A 15,956-nucleotide genomic window follows, 5' to 3' on the forward strand; every position below is an offset into this window, starting at 1 on the left:
GTTGGCAGTTGGGGACATACTCCACTGTTGGATCCAGATATGTATGCTCTTGAAAGTTGGGGGAGAACCTGTTGGAATATTAAAGGAGGAATGAAGTTTGCAAGGATAGGGGGCCCTCTCTTGCTGATCGAGTTTGAGAATAAAGATGAGGCAGACAAGGTGCTTTTAAGAGGAAACAGATGGTTCAAGGAATCGCCTCTGCATTTGGACAGGTGGGACCCAAAAGTGGGGTGTTCTCAAAATGGCAAGAGAGCCGAGAGTGTTTGGGTGAGAGTCGTGGGATTGCTGTTGCATTTTTGGAGTTAGGAAGCTTTCAAAAAGATAGGGGACTGTTGCGGGGGGTTCGTCGAAGTGGATGTAAATACTGCTAATCTTAAGGAACTAAGGTGGGCCAGAATATCAGTGAGATATGTAGGTGTAGAGTGGCCGAGTACCATGCAAGTAGTAGTGGGATCTTTTTGTTACACTCTCCAGCTATGGTGGGAGGTGAAACCAGGCTTGTCGAAAGTGGTTCCGGCGATAAGAAAAGAAAAGGGCAAAGAGCGGGAGGTTAGGGATGACGGAGAAGGAGATACACGCGCTGGATTCAAAAGGGTGAGAGAAAAGACGTATGGGGAACCTGCAAAAGTGGCCGAGAAGTACAAAGTAGGTGAAAGAAGCTGCAGCAAGAAAGCTCTGCCCTCTGGTACTGTGCCGGGAGCAGCATCAGAGGCTGACGGGTCAATAGGAGACCGATCTTCAGCTTGGGGGAAGAGTTCTTGCTCTGGGCTTGGAGAAAATCTGCCATTGGGCCGGCAAGGTGAATCAGGCTGGGAAAGAGAGCCCGCTGTGGAGGGCCAAGGGATTAAAAAATCAGAGGAAATGGGCCGGCCCAATTTGAAGCTTTTTAAAGGCCAGGTGGGGGAGGGACGATCCATTTTGAAGATTGCAAAAGGGGTTAGGGCTCCCGATGGGCGTCGCAGTGGTGGCGGAGAGCAGGAGGGGGATTTGTTTGGGTCCAGGCTGGGATCGCCTCGTCCGGCCGTCAATCTCTCAGAAATCACTGACGAGGCATTATTGGAGGAGGCCTCCAGGTATTCCGATCAAACCTCTTCTCCTTTCTTGTCTCTGGGGAAACGGGATATCTCTCTCTTTTCTATTCCTTCTGGGTGGGACGGGGAAGGTGCTGTCATGGCTAGGGCTTCCGACCGGGGAACAGTTTCAGATGACGAAGGGGGAGCAGTCATGGACCCGCTACGGATGATTTTGGCGGATGGAAGGGAGGCTGAGGTTTCGGACTTGGTGGGTAGAGAGTCTGGGAATACCGAGGAGTTATCAGTAGGGGTTTTGGAAAGAGTCTCCCATGAGGACAAGGAGGAGAGGGGCAAAGAGGGGGATCTGTGTTGGCAATCTAGTAGCCTGGCTAAATTTAGCCGCTACCTAGGAATGCCGACGGAGGGATTTGAAGGGGAAATATTGTTCTTGCTCAAAAGAATGAAAGAGAGGAAAATTCAAAAAGGTAATTTGGATGGTAGAAAAAGGAGAAAATTAGAGACGTCAAAATTCGAAAGAGAATTGAGAAAATTGGAATGGACTGTGAACTATATTGGAGGTGGAGGAGGAGGAGAAGGAGGGGGAAGCACGAGTAGGTGTAAATGAAGCTTCGAATGCTCACCTGGAATGTAAGAGGGGCTAATAATTGCGACAAAAGGAAGGTGATCAAAGCCTTGATTAGGAAAAATAGGGTGGACTTGGTTTGCCTACAGGAAACCAAGATTCAGGAAATGTCCACGGGCATTGTTCAGAGCTTAGGAGTGGGCAGGTTCCTTGAATGGGGAGCTGTAGACTCAAGGGGTGTAGCCGGAGGAATAGTGGTGATATGGGACAACATGATGCTGGAGTTGGTTGACATGCAAAAAGGATTGTTCTCTATTTCGTGCACTTTTAAGAGCTGCGAGGATGGTTTTATTTGGACGTTTACAGGGGTTTATGGGCCAACTTTAAGGAGGGAGAGGGAGAGTTTTTGGGAAGAGCTGGGGGCCATTAAGGGGCTTTGGAATGGGCCGTGGTGCGTTGCAGGGGACTTTAATGCCATTCTGAGACCGGAAGAGTGCAACAGAGGAGGGAGATTGAACTCAATTATGAGAAGGTTCGCAGAAGTGATAGAAGAGCTGGAGTTAAAGGATCTGCCCATGGTGGGAGGCCCTTTTACTTGGATTGGAGGAGCTGATAACCAATCTTTTTCAAGGTTGGATCGCTTTTTGGTTAATGAGGAGTGGGATAGCCATTTTGGAGATGCGAGACAGTTTCTCCTTCCAAGACCCGTGTTCGATCACTTTCCGATTCTTATGGACGGTGGGGGTTTGAGAAGAGGCCCTATCCCGTTTAGATTCGAGAATATGTGGTTGAAAGCGGAAGGCGTAAAGGATCTATTGAAGCAATGGTGGGAGGAAGGCAGCTTCAGTGGATCCGCAAGTTTTATCTTGGCTGAAAAATTAAAATTTATGAAGGCTAAGCTGAAGGAGTGGAACAAAAACAGTTTTGGAAGGGTTGAATATAGAAAGAATATGGCTCTGGAGCAGATGGAGTATTGGGATGCAAAGGAGAAAACCAACAGGCTGTCATTGGAAGAGCTGGAAGCCAGAAACGAAGCGAAGGAAGAATATAAAAAATGGGTCTTACTTGAAGAAATCACGTGGAGGCAAAAATCCAGGGAAGTGTGGCTGAAAGAGGGAGATAGAAATACCGGTTTTTTTCCACAAAATGGCCAACGCACATAGGAGGAGGAATAATGTGGACAAAATTAAGATTAACGGAGCGTGGCTTACGGAGGAGAATGATATTAGGGAAGGGATCGCCAATGCTTTTAAGACGTTGTTGTCTAACCCGGGGGAATGGAGGCCTTCTGTATCTGGGCTGTAGTTTGAGATGTTAGAGCCTTTGGACGCTAGTGCATTGGAGTCTCCTTTTATGGAAGAGGAGGTATTTGACGCCCTAGTGGGCTGTAATGGGGATAAGGCCCCGGGGCCAGATGGATTCTCTATGGCCTTTTGGCTTTTTGCTTGGGATTTCGTGAAGGCTGATGTGATGAGCTTCTTTAAGGAGTTTTATGAAAATGACAAATTTGTTAAAAGCCTAAATGCAACATTTATGGTCTTAATTCCAAAAAAAGCAGGGGCTGAAGCTTTAGGGGATTATAGGTCTATAAGCTTGGTGGGAAGCTTGTACAAGTGGCTGGCTAAGGTATTAGCCAATAGGCAAAAAAAAGTGGTTGGAAAGGTGGTCTCCAAAGCTCAAAGGGCGTTTGTGGAAGGTAGACAAATCCTAGATGCAGTGTTGATAGCCAATGAAGCCATTGATTCGACCCTTAAGAATAATGAGAGTGGCATTTTGTGCAAACTGGATATAGAGAAGGCGTATGATAAAGTGGACTGGAATTTTATTCTCACAATCATGAAGAAAATGGGCTTTGGGGAGAAATGGATTAGGTGGATTCGGTGGTGCATATCCACTGCAAGTTTCTCAGTGATGATCAATGGAACCCCTACGGGCTTTTTTCAAAGCTCCAGGGGTTTGAGGCAGGGCGATCCCCTTTCCCCCTACCTCTTTGTCATTGCTATGGAGGTCTTTAGTGTTTTCATTAAAAGGGCAGTAGAGGGAGATTTTTTATCTGGTTGTAGGGTAAAAGGTCGGAGCGAAGAAGGGGTCCTAATTTCCCACTTGTTGTTTGTTGATGATACACTAGTGTTTTGTAAACCTTCACAAGAACAGTTGACTTACCTCAGTTGGCTTCTCATGTGGTTTGAGGCTGCTTCAGGATTGAGGATAAACTTGGAAAAAAGTGAATTAATTCCAGTAGGGAGGGTGGAGAGTATGGATGATCTTGTTGGGGAGTTTGGTTGTAGTTCGGGTAGTCTTCCAACTACCTATTTGGGGATGCCCCTGAGTGCTCCTTTTAAGTTAGTCACAGTTTGGGATGGTGTGGAAGAGCGCTTTCGAAGAAGGTTAACTATGTGGAAGAGATAATACTTGTCCAAGGGAGGAAGGGCGACTCTCATTCGTAGTACATTATCGAATTTACCCATCTATTTAATGTCATTGTTGTGCTTACCAAGCTTAGTTAGACGGAGAATAGAGAAAATCCAAAGGGATTTCCTATGGGGTGGGGGCAATCTGGAACATAAGCCTCACTTAGTAAGATGGGAGTTGGTGTGTTTAAGCAAGGCGAAAGGAGGCTTGGGGGTCAAAAGCCTTTCCCTCCTTAACAAGACTCTTCTTGCTAAGTGGAATTGGCGTTTCGCAAATGAGAGAGAGGCTTTGTGGAATCAAGTGATTAGAGGGAAGTATGGAGAAGCTAGAGGGGGATGGTGCTTGCGGGAAGTGAGAGAGGCTCATGGTTTGGGTTTGTAGAAAGGAATTAGGGCGGATTGGAAGTTGGTGAGTGATAGGATGGCTTTCATAGTTGGTAATGGGAGAAGGGTGAGCTTCTGGAGGGATAGATGGTGTGGGGAGTCTCCTCTGTGTATGACCTTCCCCTCTCTTTTTGCTTTGATGGTTGAGAAGGAAGCGTGGGTGGCAGATATATGGGATCCCTTGGTTGAGGGGGGATGGGGGGGTTGGAAACCCCTGTTTTTTAAGAGCGTTCAATGACTGGGAGGTTGAGGAGGCGGAAAGATTTATGGAGAGGATTCAGAGTAAAAGAGTTATTGAGGATGTGGAGGATACGGTATCCTGGACTGAAACCAAGAGCGGTGAATTCTCGGTCAAGTCTCTATACGTAGCTCTTGAAGCGGGTGGTTCGTCTTTGTTTCCTTCAAGCTTTATTTGGAATGCGAATTTGCAGCCCAAGATTAGTTTCTTCGCATGGGAGGCCACGTGGGGCAAAGCCTTAACATTGGATCTAGTCCAGAAAAGAGGATGGGCCTTGGCGAATAGATGTTTTGTGTCTTGAGAAAGAGGAGACCATAAACCACCTTCTTCTTCATTGTTCCAGGACGAGGGCGTTATGGGATCTTCTATTTGCTTTATTTGGGGTGTCTTGGGTTTTGCCTTTTTCAGTTAGAGAGACCCTTCTAGGTTGGAATGGTTTTTTCATGGGCAAAAATCGCAAGAAGGTGTGGAGAGCTGCTCCTCTTCATATTTTTTGGACGGTTTGGAAGGAGAGGAATCGATTGGCTTTCAAGGATGAATCGGTGTCAATTCAGAGATTGAAACACTCTTTTATTCTTACTTTATGGGCTGAGGCCAAGTTGTTCATAGACGATTGCCCTCTAACTATAGCTAATTTTATTGATTGGTTGGGTTCTAAGTAGGCTTGTGGCAATCGGTTTTTTGTCTTTTGGCCTTTGATGGCGGGTGTATAGGTTTTGTATACTTAGAGTCACTATTTTAGCGTCTCTCTCCCTTTTTTTAATGAAATTCTTTTACTTATCGAAAAAAAAAAAAAAAAAAGTATTATATGGTGTAAAACAGGCACTGAAGGGCCGTTGAAGAGAAGAGAGACAAAAACCAACTCCTTATCCCTATTTGGAGCTCAATTAGTCAATGAAGTTCACCATGGACATTGAGAAATCTCCTATATACAGTTTAATCCACTTAAAAAATATTTTACTTAAAGAATTGTTTGATTGCTTGATCCACCCTTTCAGAATTTTCAAACACCTTCCCATTTCTTTTCTTCCATATGACCCAAATAAGCACAAAGGAAAAAATCTCAAAGCTTTCTTCCTCTTTTTCCTAACAAAGGATCCATTCGAATTTAAGAGGGCACCTCTTATTGAAGAGTACATTACCCAATCTATCCAAACAAAGAATAAATGAGCTGCTATAGAATGACTACTTTTGAGAAATGAAGGATGATGTAATCAATCATCTCTTCTCCTTTAAACATATAGCATTTGTTCGACAACTTCCATCCACTCTTATTGAGCTGATACAACTTCCATCCATTCCTGTTGAGTTGATCCAACATCAAGATCCTTTCACAAATTGCTTCCCAAGTAAAAAGTTCGATCCTCAACAAAACCTAACGATTCAAAACAATGCTTGAAGGGAAAAACTTCATTCTCCTGTTAGACAAAGAAGAGTAAAGGAATTTAACTATGGATTAGCTACACCTAGAATTCAACCAAATTATTTTCTCCTCCTCATCTGCACTTGTAGTCTTCTATAAAAAAACCTCTATTCTTATCTAGTTCCTAATTGAGAGACTTCTACTATCAAGATTGCCTCATTCCTCTTGTCCATGAAAATGATCGACCAATTTATCAAATGCGACTTATTCTCAATAGCACCTTCCCTTAAAGGAAATCCCTTTGAATCTTCTCCAACCTTAAGCTCACCTTTCTAGGGATGATGAGTAATGGCATGGAGTAGATTGCAAGCTAGATAAAGTACTTTTAGTTAGAGTTAGCCTTTATTTTTTTCAATGCAATTATTTATTTATTTTTTTGATAGACAAAGGCAAATTGAAATAAGAAGACGCCAAAACAGGGGGCGTACCCTACGTATACAGGCAGTATACAAAAAGAGCCAAAACTAGGCTGCAAAAAGAAAGAAAGAAACTAGAGAGAAATAAAGCTAGCCACCATGCCAATCACCCAAAAAATTCAGAAAAGAAGGAAAATCTAAATCAAAAAACTGATGAGACCACTCTATAAGTGAATGGAAAAAGAGGTTCCCCAAACTTTGATCTAACAACTCTTCCTCTTAGAAAGTTCTTCGGTTTTGCTCAGTGTTATCAAAAGCAAAAAACAATATCAAGGTGATAAGACTCCTTTTAGCCTAAGATGAAAGGCAAAAAACAAGGCGATAACCTAACTATAGTAAGGCAATAGAAAATATACATATATTTACCTATTCAATATTCAACCAATATAAGTGTTGTTTTCAACAATCAACACTATTAATTTTTCATCACTTATGATGTCTTATAAAATTAACAAAATAGTAATAATTATTGAAAGTGTTAAATATTATACCCCATTTTATAAAAAACATCATATTTTTTTTTGATAAATGAGCACAAATATATTAAGGGGCAGAAAGCCACAAAGCATACAGGAAGTATACATAGCAGCCTAAGCAAAAACACATGAACAAAACACTCACCATCCCTTAAGGAATGGCAAGCCAATGCAAAAAACCTAAAAGCGAAGAGGACTCCTCTCCCATATACACCCTAGCCCAACTCCACAAGTTACAAACAAAAGAATTTTTCAACTTTTGTATAGCTAGAGAGGCCCCCTGAAAATTAATCTATTTCTTTCCTTCCAACCGTCCAAAAAATACACAACGGAATGAAATTCCAAATCTTTTTCCTCTTTTTCCCCACAAAAGGGCCCCTCCAATTAAGTAACATCTCTTTGATTGTCTCTGGGAACACCCAATTAGCCCCAAACAAGGCAAGGACAATCTCCCAGAGAACCCTTACAACTATACAGTGTAAAAGAATATGATTTATAGTTTCCTCTTCACAACCACACAAAAAGCAACGATTTGGAAGATGCCAGCCCCATCTTTGAAGCCTATCCAAAGTTAGGACCTTCTCCCAAGTAGCCTCCCAAGCAAAAAAAGCAACTTTGGTTGGGACCTTGTCCACCCAAATACTCTTTTTCGGGAAGGTGATGGCACTAGGGACTGTTAGCAGCTTGTAAGCATCTCTAATCCGAAAAAGACCATGTCCCCCTCCTTTGCATATCACTGAGTCCTCTTCAGGAGAAATCCTCAAGTCCCTCAGCACATGAAACAACTCTCCTAAAGCGTCCAACTCCCAATCGTTAGAGTTTCTAGAGAGTCTTATATTCCAACCTCCTTAGCCAAAGCTAGAATCCCACATCTCATTTACCGAGGTGTTCCTTGGGTCGCCAAGGCAAACAACTGGGGAAAACTTTGGGACAACGCCTCATTATCGCACCACTGATTAGTCCAGAAATTAACCTTGGTCCCCTCTCCCACCTTGAACTCTATATTATCCCAACATCAATACGACTCCTTCAAGATTTCCTTCCAAACCCCCACTCCAAACGTTCCGCGAGCCTCATTAGTTCTCCAACCAAAACCCTCATAGCCATACTTCACCCCGATCACCTTCTTCCAAAGGATTTCTTTTTCAAAGGCAAATCTCCAAATCCATTTGCCCAACAAAGCCTTATTCAGGAGATCAATCTTCTAAATGCCTAGACCCCCTTTCTCCTTTTGGGTGCACACCACCTCCCAATTGATTAAGTGGATTTTTATTTCCAGGCTTCCCCCTCCCCAAAGAAAATCCCTTTGTAATTTTTCGAGCCTTTTTGTAACTAGCTTGGGCATTCGAAAAAGAGACAATTGGTAAATAGGTATACTGGCCAAAGTGCTCTTAATGAGGGTAATTCTCCCGCCCTTTGACAAATATTGTCTTTTCCAAAGGGCTAGCCTTCTTCTCATTCTTACTTCCACCCCGTCCCACATAGCCGTGGCCTTGTGATTGGCTCTAAGGGGCAGCCCCAAATAAACAGTAGGAAGGGCCCCCACTCTACACCCTATCTCCACAGCCAATTCATCGATGTCTTCAACCTCCCCAACAGGAATTACTTCACTCTTAGCTAGGTTTATTTTAAGACCAGAGGCTGCCTCAAACCACGCCAAAATCCAACTTAGATAGGTAAGGTGATCTTGCTTTGCTTCACAGAAGATAATAGTGTCATCAACAAATAGTAAATGGGACACATTTATTTCCATTCCCCCCCTCCCACGAAGACTACAGCCGGATATGAATCCCCCATCAACAGCCCTTCTTAAAAGCGCACTTAACACTTCCATACCCAACACAAAAAGGTAGGGAGAGAGTGGATCTCCTTGGCGCAACCCCCTGGAATTGGGAAAATAACTTGCTGGCACCCCATTAACCAGAATAGAAAAATTTGCAATTGATATACACCACCATATCCACTCCATCCAACGAGCTCCAAAACCCATCTTGTGTAGAACCTTCATGAGGAACTTCCAATTAATGCTATCATAGGCTTTTTCAATGTCAAATTTACAAATCAACCCTTTCTCTTTACGTTTATGCTAGAAGTCAATCACCTCATTGGCTATGAGCGAGGCATCCAAAATCTGTCTTCTTTTCACAAAAGCATTTTGGTCCATAGAGACCACTTTGTCTAAAACCTTTTTCAGCCTATTGGCCAACACTTTGGCCAAGAGCTTATACAATCCCCTTAGTAGACTAATGGGCCTGAAATCCCCAAGGTCATCAGCCCCCCCTTTCTCGGGGATGAGGACTAGGAAGGTAGAATTGAGACTCTTAGCAAAGGACTTCTCATAAAAAAACTCCTTGAACATATTCACAATCTCCTCCTTCATGAAATCCCAACAAGATTGCCAAAAGGCCACTGTGAATCCATTTGGGCCTGGAGCCTTATCACCATTCCCATCAGAGCAGCATGAATCTCTTCCTCAATGAATGGCTGCTCCAAGCCTTCAGCTTCAATATGGTTTAACCTTTGAAGATTCAGTCCCTCAATATCAGCTTTCCAAGCTGGCTCCTCTGACAACAGCTGCTGAATGGCATTCACAACCCCCTCTCTCACCTCCTGCTCCTCCTCTAGCCACCTCCCATTGATCTTAATCTTTTCCATGGAGTTATTTCTTCTATGGGCATTAGCCATCCGGTGAAAGAACCCTGTGTTCTTATCCCCTTCCTTAAGCCACAGCTCCCTTGACATTTGTCTCCAATGCGTTTCTTCCAAAAGCACCCATTTTTTAAAGATATCATATTGTTTAAAGATATTCATCCTATCTAAATGTATATTCTAATTTTTCAAACATCTAAAAAGCAAAAATAAAAAACAAAATAAGAGATTGAACATTCTACAAAAGCTTTAGTCATCATCATCATAGTCATTGTTGAAATTAAAATTGTCATTACTTCCATCAAGACTAGATTGATAACCCTCCATTTTATTATCTCTATGATTGATAATACAATATTTTATCTTATACTTTGTTTAATCCAATGTTAGATTGAATGAAATTATAATCTAAGTATGTTTAATCTGTAATTCATGGTCAAAGGCGACCGCCTCTATGCCTTGTGCCTTATCCCTTATCCCAAGGCATTGCCTCTTTGAAGTCACTTTGCCTAGGTCTTCAAAAGACGATTTTTATCTACCCTGCTTGGCCTGATGGCCTAGGCGACCCAAGCGATTGCCTTTGATGACACTGGTTTCGCTCTCCCCAATTACACCAAAAAAGACAAATAGGCGCCAATCTCCAAACTGCTTTCCTCTTCTTCCTTAGTCCCTTAACTTTCCATTCTAGAAGAAGATTTCTCACTGAAGTCGGGAATACCCACACCAGTCCAAAAGATGATAATAGTGGAGTCCATAGCTCCCTTGTCTTACCATAATGAATCAGAACATGGTCTGCTAATTCCTCATTATCTTTACAAAGGCTACACCCATTGACCATGGACTAGCCCCTCTTCATTAACATGTCTAATGTTAAATTTTTTCCCCAAATTGCTTCCCAAGCAAAAAACGAGTTCTAAGAGGGGCATTTGAACCCCAAATCTCTATGGCTGGAAATAAAAATCTATTCTTGGCCCTTAAAGACCTATAATATGATTTGACATTAAACTTTCCCCTCCCATCGTTCCTCCAAACCAAGGAATCCTCCCCTTCTTGGACCTTTATTGCAGAAATATGTTCTAAAAAACGAGTCACCTCCTCCAATTCCCAAACTTGGAAGGATCGTCTAAAGTGCACCTCCCAACATCCGCCTTCACCTCCTTGCCTCCCCATAGGTCAGCCACTGAAGCAGTTTTATGGGCTGCAATTCTGAACAGCTTAGAGAAAAGATCCTTCAAATTAGAATCCCCAACCCAAATGTTCCACCAAAATCTCGTGTGTCTACCATTTTCAATACAGATACTAGTTCTAAGAAGGAAATCCTCCCATCATTTTCTAATGTCTTTCCAAATACTCATCCCATAAGACTCCCTCACCTCTCTAGTGGTCCAACCCCTTTCCACCTCTCCAAATTTTCCAATAATGACTTTCCTCCAAAAACTCTCCCTTTCTAGGGGAAAGCTCCAAAGCCATTTTCCTAGAAAAGCTTGATTGAAACCCTCTAAGTGCCTTAAACCCAACCCTCCATGCTTCTTATCTTTACAAATAACCGACCAACTTACCAAATGGATCTTCCTTCTTTCCTCCAAATCTCCCCACAAACACTCCCTTTGAATTCTCTCTAATTTGATTATCACTTTCTTTGGGATTATAAAAAGCGACATAAAATAGATTGGAAGGTTTGAAAGAGTGCACTTAATAAGGGTAAGTCTTCCTCCCTTTGACTAATATTTTTTTTCCAAGCAGCCAATTTCCTCTTGAATCTCTCATCTACAACGTTCCAAACTCTACTCGATTTATGAGGGGCTCCAAGGGGTAAACCTAGATAAGTAGTAGGGAGCTTCCTTACTCTACACCCGAATAATGCAGCTGCTCTATCCACATCCTTCGTGCCCCCCACTGGTATAATTTCACTTTTTGGCAGGTTTATTTTCAGGCCTGACACTAGTTCAAAACAAGTAGCAACCCATTTCCAAAATTTCAATTGATCCCATTATCCTCGCAAAAAAGATGGGTGTCGTTTGCAAACAACAAATGAGAGACATTAGCCCTTTCTCCACCTCTCCCTATTACCTTAAAACCCTTAATGAAACCTTTCTCTCCAGCTCTTGCAATTAAACTGCTGAACACTTCCATAATCAGCACAAACAAATAAGGTGAGAGTGGGTCCCCTTGCCTCAGGCCTCTATATGTTGAGAAGAAATCTATTGGAGTGCCATTGACTAAGACTTCCATTCTCACAGTTGAAATGCAGAAAAAAAAATCCACTTCCGTCATTTGGGACTAAATCCCATTTTTTCCAAAACTAATAGAAGGAAATTTCAGTTTACGTGATCATAAGCTTTTTCAATATTCAATTTGCACACTAAACCCACATTGGAGCTTCTTTTCCTCGAGTCAATCGCCTCATTGGCTACCAAAACTGCGTCCAAAATCTGCCTACCCTCCATAAAAGTGTTCTAGCTATTCGATACCACTTTTCCCATCACCCTTTTTAGCCTATTAGCTAGGACTTTTTCAATAATCTTATAAAGACTCCACAAGACCAATAGGCCTAAAATCCTGCACATCACTTGCCCCACCTTTCTTCGGGATGAGAGCTAAGAAGGTTGTGTTAAGGTTTTGAAAAACAATATTCTGCGAATGGAGTTCCTCAAACACTTGCATCACTTTCCCCCAACTATAGGCCAACAGAACTTCTAGAAAGCCAACAAAAAACCATCCGACCTTGGCACCTTGTCACCCCCCAAATTTGAGAGAGCTGTAGTTACCTCCTCCTTTGAAAACGACCCCTCCAAGGTCTCATTATCCAAGGAGTCAAGATTTCTAAACAGCCCTTAAACCACAACAGGTCTTCTCGCTTGAGTTTCTTCAAACATGGATTTGAAGTAGGACCCAATACCCTCTTTAAGCTCCCCCTCTTTATTCAGCTGTACACCCTTAACCATAAGGCTACTGGTAAAATTTCCCCCTTTTCCTTGCATTAGCCATGCGATGAAAGAACTTTGTATTTTGTCTCCTTCCTTCAACCGTAGAGCCCTTGATTTCTACCTCCAGGAAGTTTCTTCAAGGATGGTGAAGTGACTATATTCATCTCTTGCTGTCCGCTGACTTCTCCTGTCTTCCTCTGAGAGAGGTCTTAGCCTTTCTAAACCGTCCCAATGGTTTAATTGTTCCAAGGCAACATCCTTCCTAGCTGACACATTACCAATGACCTCTTTGTTCCATTTCTTCAAGTTGCATTTCAAAGCCTGTAACTTCTTAGCAAGCACAAATCTCGGCTTTCCCCAAAAATTGTAAGACTGCCACCACTCTTTAATTTATCTATAAAACCTTCCACCCTTAGCCACATGTTTTTAAAAGGGCTTTTTACCTTTCTTTTTTTGATAGTTATTGTCTTTTCCACATAGCAAGCTGTTTTTGAAATATTTTCTCCACCATGTTTCGCCCCATGACCCAAACCATTAACTAGATCGGCCACATTAGAAACTGACTGGGATCAATTTGCTTTTACTCCAAATTGATTTTTAAACCACAAATTGCCTTAAACCACATGAATGTCTAACTCAAATGTTCTTTGTGCTTGTAACTAGCATCATAGATGATAAAAACATCATCAACAAACAATATATATGGTGCCTCCATCACCCTACCACCTCTTCTAGTAATAGAAAGGCCTACAATGAAGCCCCCTTCCTTAGCTCTTTCAGAATACAAAAAGGTGCCTCTATAGCCATGGTGATGAGATATGGAGAAAGAGGGTCACCCTGTCTCAAGCCTTTGGAACTTTGGAAATAACCAAATGGGGTTTCATTAACCAAGATGGAAAAGCGAGCTATAAAGATGCACCACTTGATCTATCAATCCACTTGTGACTAGAACCTATTTTTTTTTTTTTTTGTAGATTGCTAGCTAGAAGCCCCATTTGACATGAACATATACCCTCTTGATATCCAGCTTATAATGATCCCACTAGTGTTGCTCTTCAATTTTGAGTCTATAGCCTCTTTTGCTTCAAGGACCATATCCAAAATTTGTCTACCCTCCAGAAATGGGATGCTAATAAGCAGAAATTACTTTCCTACTGAAACTGAACTGGTTTCTGAACTTTTTAAAATTCAAATTAATTACAAGGCTGGAGATTACAACTAATTAAATAGATAGCTAGAGAATAGCTAACAATTCTGCTGCCTAGGAACTAGGAGACTTATTCAAACTCAGTTAACAACTTGACTCCTAAAAAACAGGACAAAATTTAAATTTAAACTCTAAACAATAATTTTAAAAAACAACAACTAACTCCTAACACAACAATACTTGAATAGCAGAAAATATCTCCTAGATTTCCTACACATACCACTTTTTTCGAAACCTCCACAAAACTAAACTTATGGTTTGAATCTTTCAAATCCTCAACTTCCCGTTCTTAGGGTAAGGAACCAACACAAGAAAAGTGGCATTAAAGCTTCTTTTGAAAGAGCCTTACTAATAGAAACTGCCCTCCCACCACACCAAGAAAAGAACCACCAACTAGTGGAAGGTCTAGCAAATGAAGCTCCTCAATGATCTTCGGGAATCACCTCATTGGTGATGAGCTTCTTTAACAATCCCCCCTTTCCCAAAAAAATCTAACAATATTGAAGTCTCCTCTAACACTTTGGAATAATTCCAAAGCCCTCTTATATCAAGCAATTTCGTGTTGATGGTCTCTTTGTTCCCACTTTGTACCGGCCCATACACCCTTGAGAACACTCAAGTGAACTATTCTTAAGAGTTGTTGAACTGATAAGAGATTGAAAACACCACCACCTCCATTTCTATTAACTCCAACCAAAATCCTACCTACTTGTACCCTAGTTTCCACAACATCCCATTCTAAGAATCTTCCTACTCCCAAACTCCTCATCATCTGCACGAACATTTGTTGGACCATTGCTTCTTATAAAGAGACAAGGTGTGCTATGGCTGATTTGATAAATGATTTAATAATTTTTTGTTTTTTTCCATCATTGAGTCTTTTAACATTCCATTATAAAATCCGTAGCTTCATTGATAAACCTTTGCTAGCTCCCAATTGCTCTTCCTACTCTTCTCTTTTCTTGATAAAGCGTTATAATTATTAGAGCACTCTAAATTTAGAAGTTTAGTCTCAAATCTAGGTTTGGATGCTAACTTCCATTTATTCCTTGGGCTTAAGGCTTTGCAATAGCTTTTTTTATTGCCTTGTGAAATGAAACTCTATTCCTTAATTGTTTGGCTATAAATTATGCAAGAACATTATGTTGTCTATAAAGTTCTGTAATTCTCTCCTTTTTTCTAAGCTCCATCCTCCTCATAAATGCTAGAATCTCTTATTCAAAACTGTGAACTAGCATCCCCACAAACCTGCTGAAGGATGCTAGCTTGCTGAAGTAACCCTCAGCATAGTGGGATTCCCCCATCAAACATTGGAGAAGTGACTCCTATATTGCACTTATCCCCCCTTCCATCCCCCCTACTTCCTCACACCTAGTGCTTAGGGCATTTTCCAGGATCACCACCAGCATGCCATCTTGCGAGATCATGTAACATGTTTGAGTAAGATGTTTTGTTGGGTTCTTGTAAGTTGTGGCTTAATATGTAATTTGAATGTAAACAATTAGTCTATAATTTATGCACTTTAGTTTTTAAACATAATTTATTTACATTTTGTATTATTGACCAATGACACTTGTTTTATCATTTTACACAAAAAAAAAAAAAAACTAGTTTAATTTGTGCATTGTAATATTTTTTTTTTAATTTTAATTTTAATTTTTTTATCATTACTCAAAGTTTTATCCAAATTTCTTTGTTTCGAGGTCAAATTTGGTGATTTTTTAATCGTTATCGAGATTTTTGTAAAATCAAACCATCTTTTGATATTCATATTTTCATCCTTGATTGTATCTAAACATACCTTTATAGGTGAGGAGTCAGCTAGGTGGTTAAACTAATATAGTGGCTTTTGTACCTTGTTCTCCTACCAGTTTCATTGTTTTGAATCTAGTTGATTTCTGATGGCTTATTTGGTAATTTTTTGTTTGCAGGTTAAATTTAAGAACCATTTTATATTTACTTTGTTGGCTTTTTTGCAATTTGTTGGAAAAAATGCCTGGTGGTGATATTATAGTAACAAAGAACTCTTCTTAATTTTTGAGTTAATCATTGGAAACTACTTTTGTATGGTTATTATATCAATGAATTGGGGAAAATTATAAAGCAGTACTTATTTCAAGTGGGCAATGACTTCTAGATTTCTTTACTGCTTCTCATGAAATTAAGGACTTGTTTCATCCTTTAGTTTGTTAGGCTAATTGCTCTTATTTTGTTTGATCTGGTGTGCAA

General features: G+C 41.1%; 1 protein-coding gene across 3 annotated transcripts in view; it reads left to right on the forward strand.

Moving 5' to 3' along the window:
* Positions 1–15,956, forward strand: part of LOC100257207 (valine--tRNA ligase, mitochondrial 1) — a 50,108-nt gene that overhangs the window by 8,957 nt on the left and 25,195 nt on the right. The gene's annotated exons all lie outside the window — the stretch shown is intronic.

The sequence above is a fragment of the Vitis vinifera genome, chromosome 16, assembly GCF_030704535.1.
Source record: "Vitis vinifera cultivar Pinot Noir 40024 chromosome 16, ASM3070453v1".
In the NCBI taxonomy this organism is placed as follows: domain Eukaryota; kingdom Viridiplantae; phylum Streptophyta; class Magnoliopsida; order Vitales; family Vitaceae; genus Vitis; species Vitis vinifera.